The sequence below is a fragment of the Balaenoptera physalus genome (genome assembly GCF_965194825.1).
Source record: "Balaenoptera physalus genome assembly, chromosome: 6".
Classification (NCBI taxonomy): Eukaryota; Metazoa; Chordata; class Mammalia; order Artiodactyla; family Balaenopteridae; genus Balaenoptera; species Balaenoptera physalus.
The window spans coordinates 20,583,497-20,596,257 of NC_138885.1; the positions used below are offsets into that span (position 1 = coordinate 20,583,497).

Here is a 12,761-nt window from a genome sequence, read left to right on the forward strand (position 1 = left end):
TATATATGTGTTAGCATACTGTATTTGTTTTTCTCTTTCTGACTTCCTTCACTCTGTATGACAGACTCTAACTCCAACCACCTCATTACAAATAACTCAATTTCATTTCTTTTTATGGCTGAGTAATAAAAAGACGATGTGAAAGCACAGCCTGAGCCTGTCTGGGGGTGGAAAGTGTGGGCCTTGGTAGCGGTTCCGCTGGTCCATGCAGATCACTGCTCGGAACCAAGGGGACTCAACCTTAAGCTTCCACGAAGACTTGTCAGCCTGAGGTCACTACCTCTCACTTGGTGGATCAGCTTTTCCTGCCTGTAACCAAAAAGGATGTATGTCCTGGTACAGATTAGCTCAGGCTCTGCCGGCAGACAAACCCTGGGTGTGCCCTTGCTCTGCACCCTAACAGCTGTGTGCCTATGAACACGGCCTCGCTGAGTTTCATTTCCCTCTCAGTTAATAGAGGAAAATAATATCTGCATCTAGGGTTATGGTAGAGAATTAAATGATATTTGTAAACACTTAAATCAGTGCCTGCTCCCAAAGAGCAGCTACTATTGTTGTTATGGATGTTTATTTGTTCAACTAATATTTACTGATGCCCTATTAAGTGTCAGCACTGTTCTTGGTAGTGGGAAGATTTTGGCAGGAAAAAACATGAGGTTTCTGCTCTTAGGGAGCTTCCAGTGAGAAGGGACGGTTAACAAATAACCAAGAAAAACCCCAGGGTGTGGGATGAATGGGAGATTGGGATTGACATATATATACTATTGATACTAAATAGTATCAATGTATAAAATAGATAACTAATGAGAACCTACTGCATAGCACAGGGAACTCTACTCAATGCTCTGTGGTGACCTAAATGGGAAGGAAATCCAAAAAAGAGGGGAATATATGTATATGTACAGCGGATTCACTTTGCTGTACAGCAGAAACTAACACAACATTGTAAAGCAACTATACTCCGATAAAAATTAATTAAAAAAAAAGAAAAACCCCAGAGTGGTTAAGTGTTATGCAGGGAATTAAAATAGGATATGTGATAACACTGAGCCAGATCCTTTAGTCTAGACTCTACTTTAGAAAGGCTTCTCTGAGGAAGTGAGGTTCAGGCTGAGATCTGAAAAAGAGGATGGCACCAATGAGGCAATGATGTGGGGAAAGGAGATTCCAGGCCCAGAAAGCAGCTAGTGCAAAGGTCCAGAGATGAAAACGAGTTGTGCACGATTAGAGCAAGGTCAGAATGTTTGAGGGACGCACAAAACTCAGGTAGCTGGAGTATAGTGAGAGAGGGTGGTGGACAGGTGAGAGGTGAGTTTGGGACAGTAGACAGAAGGGACCATTTAGGATTTTTCTAAGTCAGGTGAGGAGGTTGGGTCTTAATCTAAATGGAATAGAAAGCAACAGGATTTTAAGCCAAAAAGAGACATAATGTGAAATAAGCTTTTAAAAGTTCACCCGGATAATTTCATCCAGTATTTAAAGAAGTAATAATACATCCTATATATATTTCAGAAAATTGAGGATGCAGGAACACTCCCCAGTTCATTAGATGAGACTGGTATTATCCTAACAACACAGCCAGACAGACATCATAAGAAAACTAAAGACATGAATATCAATGCAAAAATTCTTAGCAAAATGTTTGCAATCTGAATCCAGCAACATGTCTTTAGTGACTTTTCCTCTGATCCTCTAGCTGCGGCCTTCCAGACCTCCCTCTTCCAGCTTCACCCAAGGTCTAATTCCAATATTAGGCCTATTAAATCTCAAATACATGTAAAAAATGCATTTGACAAAATGCAACACCATTCCTGATAAAAGCTCTCAACGAAACAGGAAAAGAAGGGAACTTCCTCAGTCTGAAAAAGGATATCTGTGAAAAACCTACAGCTAACTTCATACTTAATATGAAACACTGATTGGTTTACCCCTGAGATCAGGAAGAAGGCGAAGATGCCCCCTCTCATCAGGCCTATTCAATATTGTACTAGACGTTCTAGTCAATGCAATAAGGCAACAAAAAGAGATAAAACACATCCAAATTGGAAAGAACGAAGTAAAAAACTGTCTTTATTTACAAATGACATGAAAATCCTAAGGAACCTATCAAAAAACAAACATACAGGCAAACAAACCCAAACTACTATGACTAATAAATTCAATGACTAACAATCCAATTTTTAAATGAGCAAAGGATTTGAATAGACATTTCACCAAAAACGACTTCCAAATGGCTATTAAGCACATGAAAAATGCTTAACATCACAAGGAATTAGAGAAATGCAAATTAAAACGAAAATGAGATACTACACACCTACTAGAAGTATCAAAAAGACTGACGATACCAAATGTTGGCAAAGATATAGAGCCACTGGAACCCTCAAACACTGCTGGTGGGAACATAAAATAGTACAGACACTTTAGAAAATATTTTGGCAGTTTCATAAAAAGTAAATCATATACTTACCACACAACCCAGTAATTCCACTCCTAGACATCTACCCAAGAGAAGTGAAACATAGATCCACATGAAGTCTTGCATGGAAATTTTTATAATAGTATTATTCATAATAGCCAAAAATAGAATAATCAAAATGTTCATCAACTAGTGAATAAATAATCAAAATTTGGTGTATTCATACAATGGACTGCTATTGAGCAATAAAAATGTTGCTACATGCTACAACATGGATGAGTCTCAAATACATTTTACTGCTCCCTTGCTCTCCCCCTCTCCCTCCCTCCCTCTGCATTTGCACAAAGAAGAGGTCATATGAGCACACAGCAAGACAGTGGCCACCTACAAACCAGGAAGAGGCATCTCACCAAAAATCCACCATGCTGGCACCCTGCTCTGGGACTTCCAGCCTCCAGAACTGTGAGAAAATAAAGGCCTCTTGTTTAAAAAAAAAAAAAAAATGTTTTACTGTGTGGAAAAAGTTGGACAAAAACAACTACGTGTAGTATGATTCCATTTATTTGAAATTTTCAGAAAAGGCACATCTATAGAGGCAGAAAACAGATTGGTGGTTGCCTGGGGCTGGGGATGGGAGCTGATATTGACTACAAACAGGGGGTAAATTCTGTTTGAGGGGAGATGGAAATATTCTAAAACTAGATTGTGGTGAAGGTTGTATAACCCCACACATTTACTGAAAACAGTTGAATGATATACTTACAACAGGTAAAATTTATTGAGGTAACATGTACCTCAATAAATCTGTTTTTGAAATTTGCATAACTATGTGAGAATGGATTGCAGCAGATAAGAGTCAAAGAAAGGAGATCAGTCAGCAGGCTATTACATTGGTCCAAGGTGAAGGTGATGGTGGTTTGAGCCAACATGGCAGCAGTGGAGATGGTAAGAACTAGTGGGATCCTGGACACACTGTGCTTGTGGAATTGACAAGGTTGTTGGTGGCTTAAACATGCAGTAAGGAAAGAGAAGGACAGAGAGGAGTTTTGGTGGTGGTGATAGTTGTGGTTGTATTTTGCAGTTCAATTCTGAGGGATCCCTAGCACCAATGCTGAGGGTTCTGGCCTGTGTGTAAGTGGGGAGATGGGGTGGCTGGGGGCAGAGGAGGGAGACTTTTTTTTAAAGTGCAGATTCTTGGGGTCCGATTCTTCAGAATCAGAATTGCTTAAGCTTGGTCCCTGTAATCTGCATTTTAAAAAATTTCCTCAGGTGACTGAGAAGCACTGCAGGGTTTGTAAACTCACCTGTTGCAGGCATTATTATTCCTCCCCCCCATGGGGTGCACATTGTTTATTTTATTCCTTTCTTTGAGGTCACAACTTTGTTAACTTTTAATTCAAGAAAGTGTCTGGGGCTTCCCTGGTGGCGCAGTGGTTGAGAATCTGCTTGCCAATGCAGGGAACATGGGTTCGAGCCCTGCTCTGGGAAGATCCCACATGCCGCTGAGCAACTAGGCCCGTGAGCCACAGCTACTGAGCCTGCGTGTCTGGAGCCTGTGCTCCGCAACTAGAGAGGCTGCGGTAGTGAGAGGCCCGCGCACCGCGATGAAGAGTGGCCCCCGCTTGCCGCAACTAGAGAAAGCCCTCGCACGGAAACGAGGACCCAGCACGGCCAAAAATAAATAAATTAATTAAAAAATAAAATAAAATAAAATAACAAATATTCAAGTACAATTGGTGTCTAAAAAAAAAAAAAAAGCATTCCCCCACCCTTGGTATCTAATCAAGTTCCTTTCTAAAAACAAAAAAGAAAGTGTCTGAAAAATAAGGACTACGGTTATTAATTAATCCTACTAAGAAGTCTTGTTCCTATGGATTGATTTGGAAACGTGTAATACGAGAGACAAATTTACTAACCCTTCCCCCAAACATGACTTAAATCAACTATACTCCAATAGAAAATAAAAATATTTTAAATAAATACAGGCATTATTTCTAAAGTGTTAGAGTGCTTGACTTTGGTTATTGGTTCCTATAAAGTTGTCCAGTGACCCTCTTTAATGTCATGAGCACAGGTGTCCTGTTCCCATTCATAGTTCTTCAGCCATGGGAACACCAAGATTAAAAGTCCAGCATTCAAAAAAAAAGGGACTTCTCTGGTGGTCCAGTGGTTAAGACTCCAAGCTTCCACTTCGGGGGGGCATGGGTTCAATCCCTGGTCGGGGAACTAAGATCGCACATGCTGCACGATGCGGGCAAAAAAAAAAAAAAGTCCAGCATTCTCCCTGAGCTCTGTTCTTTCTCCCTTGAAGTCTGTTTGCCCAGAGTGGAGAGCACCACTCCCGAGGCGGGGTATGGCTTTGGAGGAGACAGACTAACCAGGGCTGTTGTCTGCGGTTGCCGGTGCCGTGCCCTCTCACTGGGGAACATTTTGAAGTGATCTAACCACAACTCTTAGATGAACCACAGAAACTATCTAGATTCAGTAAATTCACAAGCATTCCCCCTAACCCTCTAAATTAGTCTTCCTCCTTTCTCTCTCTGGCTATGCCTCCTTCTTCTTAAGACCACTGACAGAAGATTTGTGAAGCCTGAGCTTGAATCCTCGTACACTAGCTAATGAGCTATGTGGCCTCATTCTAGTTCTGGGACTCAATGAGCTTATTTGTAAAAGAAGAATGGGACAAAGTGAGTGGTTCTTAACCCTGGCTGCATGTTAAAAGCACTGGAGGAGTGTTTAAAAATTGCTAATGTCCTGGCCACACCCCCAGACAATTGCATCAAAATCTCTGGGTGGTCGGATGCAGGCATCAGTATTGTTAGAAGATCCCCAAGGTGATTCCAATTGCAGCCAAGGCTCAGAATCATTGATCTGTGTAATCATTAAGGGTTCTTGAAGCTCTTTCTCTGATCTATATTTTCCTTGGCTTCCACAACACCCTCCCCCATGATTACCACTACAAGGCCAGGGTGAGCGGGGATGGTGTATTACAGTCTGTGACTGGCCAGTACCCAGGGGGTGAATCCACTCAGTCTGACAAGGACCATATCTGGCCTGGCCGCTGAAGAACCGGTGAGTATTTGAAGGCGTGTTCTTGAGCAGGTAAGCAAAAACCAACTTCCCTGGTTGCATTTAAGACCTTCCATTGGTATCCCCTAAATTAAGAAAAACTACCATTTTATGGGGAGCAGGAGTTGCCTCTCCTAAAGACATTGCCCAGAAGCCTCCAAGCGCTACAGACAGGCAATGATGGGTTAGAAGTGAGTCAAGGGGGAGGGCACAGTGGCTTTGCAAAGCAGACTATTTTTAAACATTAATTTGACTTTTTGGATTGATCATATGTCCACATTAGGCAACAGAATCCTGGGAAATTTGTTAATTGTATGGAAATGTTTAGACATCTTATTTTTCTACGGATTTAGAAATTACCCATTATTCTTTATGGTATAAATAATTCCAAAATCTGTAAAACAAAGAATGTAAAGACAAGAAAGTTTGAAAGTTTCAAACTGCCTTCTTCCAGAATTCAATTCCACTGAATTCCCTGGCGGTTCAGTGGTTAAGACTCCGCACTTTCACTGCTGAGAGCTGGCTGGGGAACTAAGATCCCACAAGCCACGTGGCATGGCCAAATAAATAAATAAATAAATAAATAAATAAATAAATAACAAATCGTCTTCGTCCCGTTTTAGCCACAGTAATTCTAAGCCCCCTGTGATGTTTCCCATCTCAGCAACCAGCACCATCTAAAAACCCTGGGGCATCCTCAACTCTGCTCTTCCATGCCTACATGCCTAGGGCATCAGCAAATCCCACTGGCAAACCTTCATAACATAGCCCTAGTCTAACCTTTTCTTACCACTCTTTTTTTTTTTTTAATTTATTTTATTTATTTATTTTTGGCTGCTTTGGGTCTTTGTTGCTGTGCACAGGGTTTCTCTAGTTGCAGCGAGCAGGGGCTACTCTTCGTTGTGGCACGCGGGCTTCTCATTGCGGTGGCTTCTCTTGTTGCGGAGCACGGGCTCTAAGCGCGCAGGCTTCAGTAGTTGTGGCACGCGGGCTCAGTAGTTGTGGCTCGCGGGCTCTAGAGCTCAGGCTCAGTAGCTGTGGCACACGGGCTTAGTTGCTCCGTGGCATGTGGGATCTTCCCGGGCCAGGGCTTGAACCCGTGTCCCTTGCATTGGCAGGTGGATTCTTAACCACTGCGCCATCAGGGAAGCCCGTTACCACTCTTTTTTAAGCCACATTTATCTCTTTCTTGGGTCTGGCTTCAACACCTGTTTGCTTTGTGACCCATAAAAGGAGGCGGCTGGCCTAGCTAACCTCTGAGGTCCCTGCTAGACCCAAGAGTCTAGACAGTCTAACCCACAGGAGGGCACGGACGCTGAGTAACCACTCACTATGCATCAGGTGCTCTCCTTTTGCTATTCGTTTCACCCTCATACCAACCCAGTGAGGCAGGTATCATTATCCCCCCTTTGAAGAGACGAGGCACCTGAGACTCAGATGCTTCTGGCTGCCAACCCAGGGCCCCCACCACTTGCTTCCTTGTTAACCAAGCCTGATTTTTGTCAGGGGTGGCAATGAGCCCAGCTCCTAGTGAGTCAGCAAGTCAAGATTTAGTCAAAGCCAGTTTTGGTGACCATGCTCTGCTTTACTTGTAGTTAGTACACATGAGGGCATGAGAGATACAAGGGGAAGGCAGTTGGGGCGTCCTGGGAAAGTATTTTCTCCCTCATGAGAGAAGAAAGAGCAGAAGAGAAAGCTCTTTATGCCTCGTTCCTGCTGTTTCCGGCTTTGGATGTTATCAGGAGAGGAGGAAAAGCTGGTGGCTTTGTCAGGCTATGGCAGTTGTGAGGTGGGGGGATGGGATGTGTCTGAGGATGCAGAAGGAAAGGATGGGAAGTTTGGTCCTTGATGGTCTCATTGAGCCTGGTACTGCCTACCTCTGGGCTTCTCCAGCAAACCACAAATGTCCTTATGAATGAAGGCAGGCTAGTCGAGAATTCTCTCACATGGTACCCAACGCACACTGACACATAAATAACTTGCCAAGGACATGCAGCTAGGAAGTGGCAGCACCAGGCTGCAAAGCCAGGTCTGTCTGTCTGCCTGTCTGCAAAGCCAAAGCGGACAGGCTCTCACCTCTGCCCCGCCTCCAGTTTAATTCCAACTCTGCACCTCTGAGAGAGGATGGGCTTGAACAAGCATGCAAGGGCTTCCCAGCCGCAGCTGATGCTGGACCCAGATCTCAACAGAGCTGCTCCTCTCACCCTTCTGGGCGGACACTTCCTGAAGGTCGGCCCTGAGGGAGTCAGGGTCCCCCCTCAGTGTTGTGGAGACTGTTGTCAAGGGCCGTCATAATAAACACCAAGACTCATCACCCATCTGCCTTCGTGGCACCCCCTTCGTTTCACTGTGCTTATGCCTGGAGCTTGGTACGTTCCACTCGCCTGTTTTCTGGAATTGGGGCTCAACAGGTAGGCCCTTCCCCCAAACTGGCATGTTGTCATCAGGGGGCCTCAGAAATCAAGCTACTCACCTTGTACTGGACTCAGAGGGCTCAGGGGAGGATGATTGGAATGTCCTCTCTCCCTACTCCTGGCCTAACCCTGCACCCCAATAGGCTGGCCTACAGGTGTTGAAGCAAATAGATCTGAGGGCTGCCAAAAGATTCGGCCACCTTCACATGTCTGTCCCACTGACCTGCTCCAGCGTGAGAAATCCCTACCCTTAGTCCTGGGATATAGTAGTACTTCCAGACTGTACCTTTCACAAAACAAACACATTACTTAATAGGGATAGCAAATCAGTTTCCTTGCTATACATGAGACTTTTACATGTTGCTTCCATTTATATGGAGATAAAACCTACCTCTGTTTGAAACTGCATACTTTTAACATGTGATTTCTTGTTATCTCTTTCTCTTTCTCAATAGTCTGTAAGCTCTATGAGTGTGAGGGTGCTTATATTTTTTTTACTTGCTGTTGTAGTCTGAGCAGCTAGTGTGGTGCCTGGCATTTGATAGGTAGTTAATAAATATATACAGAAAGAATAAATGAATTGCAGTATAATGGAGAGGGAAAGGAAGGTAAAGAAGTGGAGACAAGTGTAACAACTCTTTTAAGGAGATTGGCTGAGAGGAGAGAGAATGGGTGTGGTTAAAGGAGGACACAAAGGGCAGGGAGATTGTTAATAGGACAGGCAGGAGAAAGGGATGGGAGAGAAGTAGGATTTTCAAGTCAGCACTGTCCACTGCCAACCCCAGGTGCCATCGTTTACATGGCATTACATGTGGATGACACCTGCTATGGCTGTGTGATGCAGTGGTCCAGTTGCATATAAGAAAGAAGTGATCATTGATGGAGAGTAAGATAGGGCCGGGATCTAGAGCATAGGTTGCGGTACTCATACTTTGAGATTGGATAGAGGAATATATTAGGGGTAAAGTGGGAGGCAGGAAATAAGGACAGTTTTTGCCCAACGACCTAATTTTTTGGTCACCTAGGAGATGAAGCCATCCCACTATGAGAGAGCTGGGCTGTGTGAAAGGCTTAAGGAAAGTGATGAGGGTTTGGAAGGGAAGAGAGAGTTGACTAAAGACAAGTAAAAGGTCTGGCAGAAACAGAGGACCCTGGCAGATCTGGGATCATCAAAGAGAAAGAAAAGGAGGCTGGGAAACACAGCGGGGGAAGAGCCGAAGGCTGGAAGGGTGTCTTCCATGCACAGCCTCTGACCCACAAATGGTGACAAAACTACTTTTATGTAAGTTGTCAGGACTCAGAAAGCATTGTCCTATTGGAACTACTGTTTACAGTGATTCAGTTCTCCAGCCAGCAACCTGCCAAAGCCCATTTATTCTTCAAAGTCCCTGAGGTCGTGAGCTAATGCTATATTAATACTTCAATATCACCTCCCATGATTACTAATTAACAACCTTTTAAGGGAAAAGGTATTCCAAGTTACAGATCGGTAGAACTGGAACACTTCTGCCCACCACCATCCATCTCTGAGTCTCTCCCCCAGCATCCCTGCCCAACACGTGGTAAGAGACTTGGTCAGCCTTCGGAGCCAGCCCCTTTGGTGGAACCAAGCCTCTATGTACCGAGAACTTGTTAGTTGCATTCATTGAACCAGGCACTGGACCTGTATGCACTTATAAAGGGACCAAGAGCTCCCCCAGGAGTTCTGAATTGCACACTACTGGCAGTGCCATCGCTCAGGCTTGGGGGAGGGCAGCGTTTAAGAAGGGCACTTTCTCAGACAAGTCTCTTTGATGGAGAGGTCATTACTATGTCATAACACTTGACCATTGCAAGGGCCTTTAGACTTTGATCCAGCAGTTCTATTTCTAGAAATCTACCTGGTTGAAATTCCAGCACAAAGGTGCAAAGATAATGCTCAAAGCTGTTCACTGCAGTATTATTTGTAGTTAATAAAAGCTGGAGGGCTTCCCTGGTGGCGCAGTGGTTAAGAATCCACCTTCCAATGCAGGGGACACGGGTTCAAGCCCTGGTCTGGGATGATCCCACATGCCGCAGAGCAATTAGGCCTGTGCACCACAACTACTGAGCCTGTGCTCTAGAGCCCGCGAGCCACAACTACTGAAGCCCGCGTGCCTAGAGCCCGTGCTCCGCAACAAGAGAAGCCACCGCAATGAGAAGCCCACGCACCGCAATGAAGAGTAGCCCCCGCTCGCCGCAACTAGAGAAAAGCCCGCGTGCAGCAATGAAGACCCAACGCAGCCAAAAATAAATAAATAAATAAATAAATTTTAAAAAATAAAAAAATAATTTTAAAAAAGCTGGAAACATGCAAATATTTGTCAACGGGGGGAAATGAGTAAATTAATTTTGGTAACCTTGTCCCACTGCATAGTGGCCCATGATGTGACCCTTAAAAGAATAAGATAGGGCTTCCCTTGTGGCGCAGTGGTTGAGAATCTGCCTGCCAATGCAGGGGACACGGGTTCGAGACCTGGTCTGGGAAGATCCCACATGCCGCGGAGCAACTAGGCCCGTGAGCCACAATTGCTGAGCCTGCGCGTCTGGAGCCTGTGCTCCGCAACAAGAGAGGCCACGATAGTGAGAGGCCCGCGCACCGCGATGAAGAGTGGACCCCACTTGCCGCAACTAGAGAAAGCCCTCGCACAGAAACGTAGACCCAGCACAGCCATAAATAAATAAATAAATAAAATTAAAAAAAAAAAAAAAAAAGAATAAGATCTGCATGTATTAACACGGTATATAATCGATATATTCATGATACATAATTGATGAAAAAAGTGGGTTTGAAACAGTATGTGTGATAGGAAATTAGATATAGCTATATAACAAAATATACACATATTAAAATGTATGTATGTATACATGATCACAAAAGTACATATTAAGAAATACCATGGGGCTTCCCTGGTGGCGCAGTGGTTGAGAATCTGCCTGCCAATGCAGGGGACACGGGTTCGAGCCCTGGTCTGGGAAGATCCCACATGCCAGGGAGCAACTGGGCCCGTGAGCCACAATTACTGAGCCTGCGTGTCTGGAGCCTGTGCTCCGCAACAAGAGAGGCCGCGATGGTGAGAGGCCTGCGCACCGCGATGAAGAGTGGTCCCCACTTGCCGCAACTAGAGAAAGCCCTCGCACAGAAACGAAGACTCAACACAGTCATAAATAAATAAATAAATAAATAAAAGAACGTGAATTTCTTAAAAAAAAAAAAAGAAAAAGAAATACCATGTAGGATGAGCCTCTAATTATTAATAATGGTTACCTCCAGGGGAAGGACTAGAGGAGGAGAAATGGAACTTCCATACTTTCTACATTACAGAATTGCCAGAACTTTTTACAATGAGCATGAATTACTTCTATATTAAAATAGCTTTTGAACTAATTTTTACAGATATTAGACATTGTAAATATGTTAGTACACCATAAATTAATCTATAAATAGATTGTTCTCCCAATGAAAATTCCAGAGTCTTTTTTTGGAACCTCACAAGCTGATTCTTAAGTTCATATGGAAAAATAAACATACTAGAATAACCAAAAATTTTCTGAAAAGGAAAAGAAATGAGAGGAGACAAACCCTAGCAGGTATTCAAATGCACTGTCCAAACTACAATAATTAATAGACTCAGCTGGAGAGTAACCCGTGAATAGACAGGCAGATCAATTCAATACAAAAGAGCCCAGAAATAGAAACAAATGCTTGTGGAAAATTTTTATGGGATAAAGGTGTCCCTTCAAACCAGTGGGGAACAACAAGTCCTTCAGTAAACAGTATTGGAACAACTGGGTTGCCAGCTTGGGAGAAAAAAGAACTGAATCCCTCATTTGATCCCTACACCTAATAAATTCCAGGTGACTCTAGATATAAACGTTAAAGAGAAAAACTATAAGAGTACTAGAAAAAAGTATGAGCGAACATGAGCATATTTTATAATAAAGGAATGGAGAGTAGGACTCAGACGTCTTCGGGGGCCACTACTCTGCCTGCCCCAAAAGGTACCACTGAGCTGGTGCCTCTTCTACCCCGGGCACTGAGGACACACCAGGACGGCAGCCACACAGCCCTTGCCCCATAGAGTTCCTATTCCAGCTGCGGGTGTTACGGAGCCCAAGCGCATTCTGCTCACTGCACGACAGGCCCGTAAATTGGGAGACAAGCTGTTGCAACAAGGAACAACGCTTTTAATCGGAAAGCTAGCAGACCGGGAAGACACACTAGCGTCTCAAAAAAAACCATCTTCCCTCAGTCCGAATTCCGGGCTCCTTTTATACAGAAGAGCGGAAGGGGGCGGGGCCACTGCAGCACCGACCAATGGCTGAGAGGGGCTGCTACAGCTCGCGCCTGCCCCGCCCCTATTACAGGGGGAGGGAGGCAATAAACGAAAACACAAATAAAATAAATCATGTTAGATGGTGATTAGTTCTATGGAGAGGTACAGAGCAGGAAAGGAGGCAAAGCTCGTGAGTTGAGGCTGGGTGAAGAGATTTAGAGCCAGGAAGCCCTCACTGGGAAGGGGACACTGGTCTGGAGGAGGAAAGGGAGCAGCTGTGCAGACACCTGGGGGGAAGAGCATTCCAGGTAGAGGGGACAGCAAGTGCAAAGGCCTTGAGGCTGGAGTGCATCTGATGCATTCACAGGGCAGAAGGTGACAAGTGGGGCTGGCGGAGGGTAAGAGAGATGGTAGGGTAAAAGGCCAGAGAGAGTTGGGAGGAGGTCTTTTCCTTGGAGTGAGACAGAGCCTCTGGAGGAATCTGAGCAGAGACTAACAAGATCTGCCTTCCTAAAATTCTGTTCAAATGCAAGGGAGGAAGCCAGGAGGTTATCACGGTAATCACGG

General features: G+C 44.4%; 1 protein-coding gene across 3 annotated transcripts in view; it reads right to left on the minus strand.

Moving 5' to 3' along the window:
• TMEM163 (transmembrane protein 163) overlaps window positions 1-12,761 on the minus strand; it is a 419,722-nt gene that overhangs the window by 264,279 nt on the left and 142,682 nt on the right. The gene's annotated exons all lie outside the window — the stretch shown is intronic.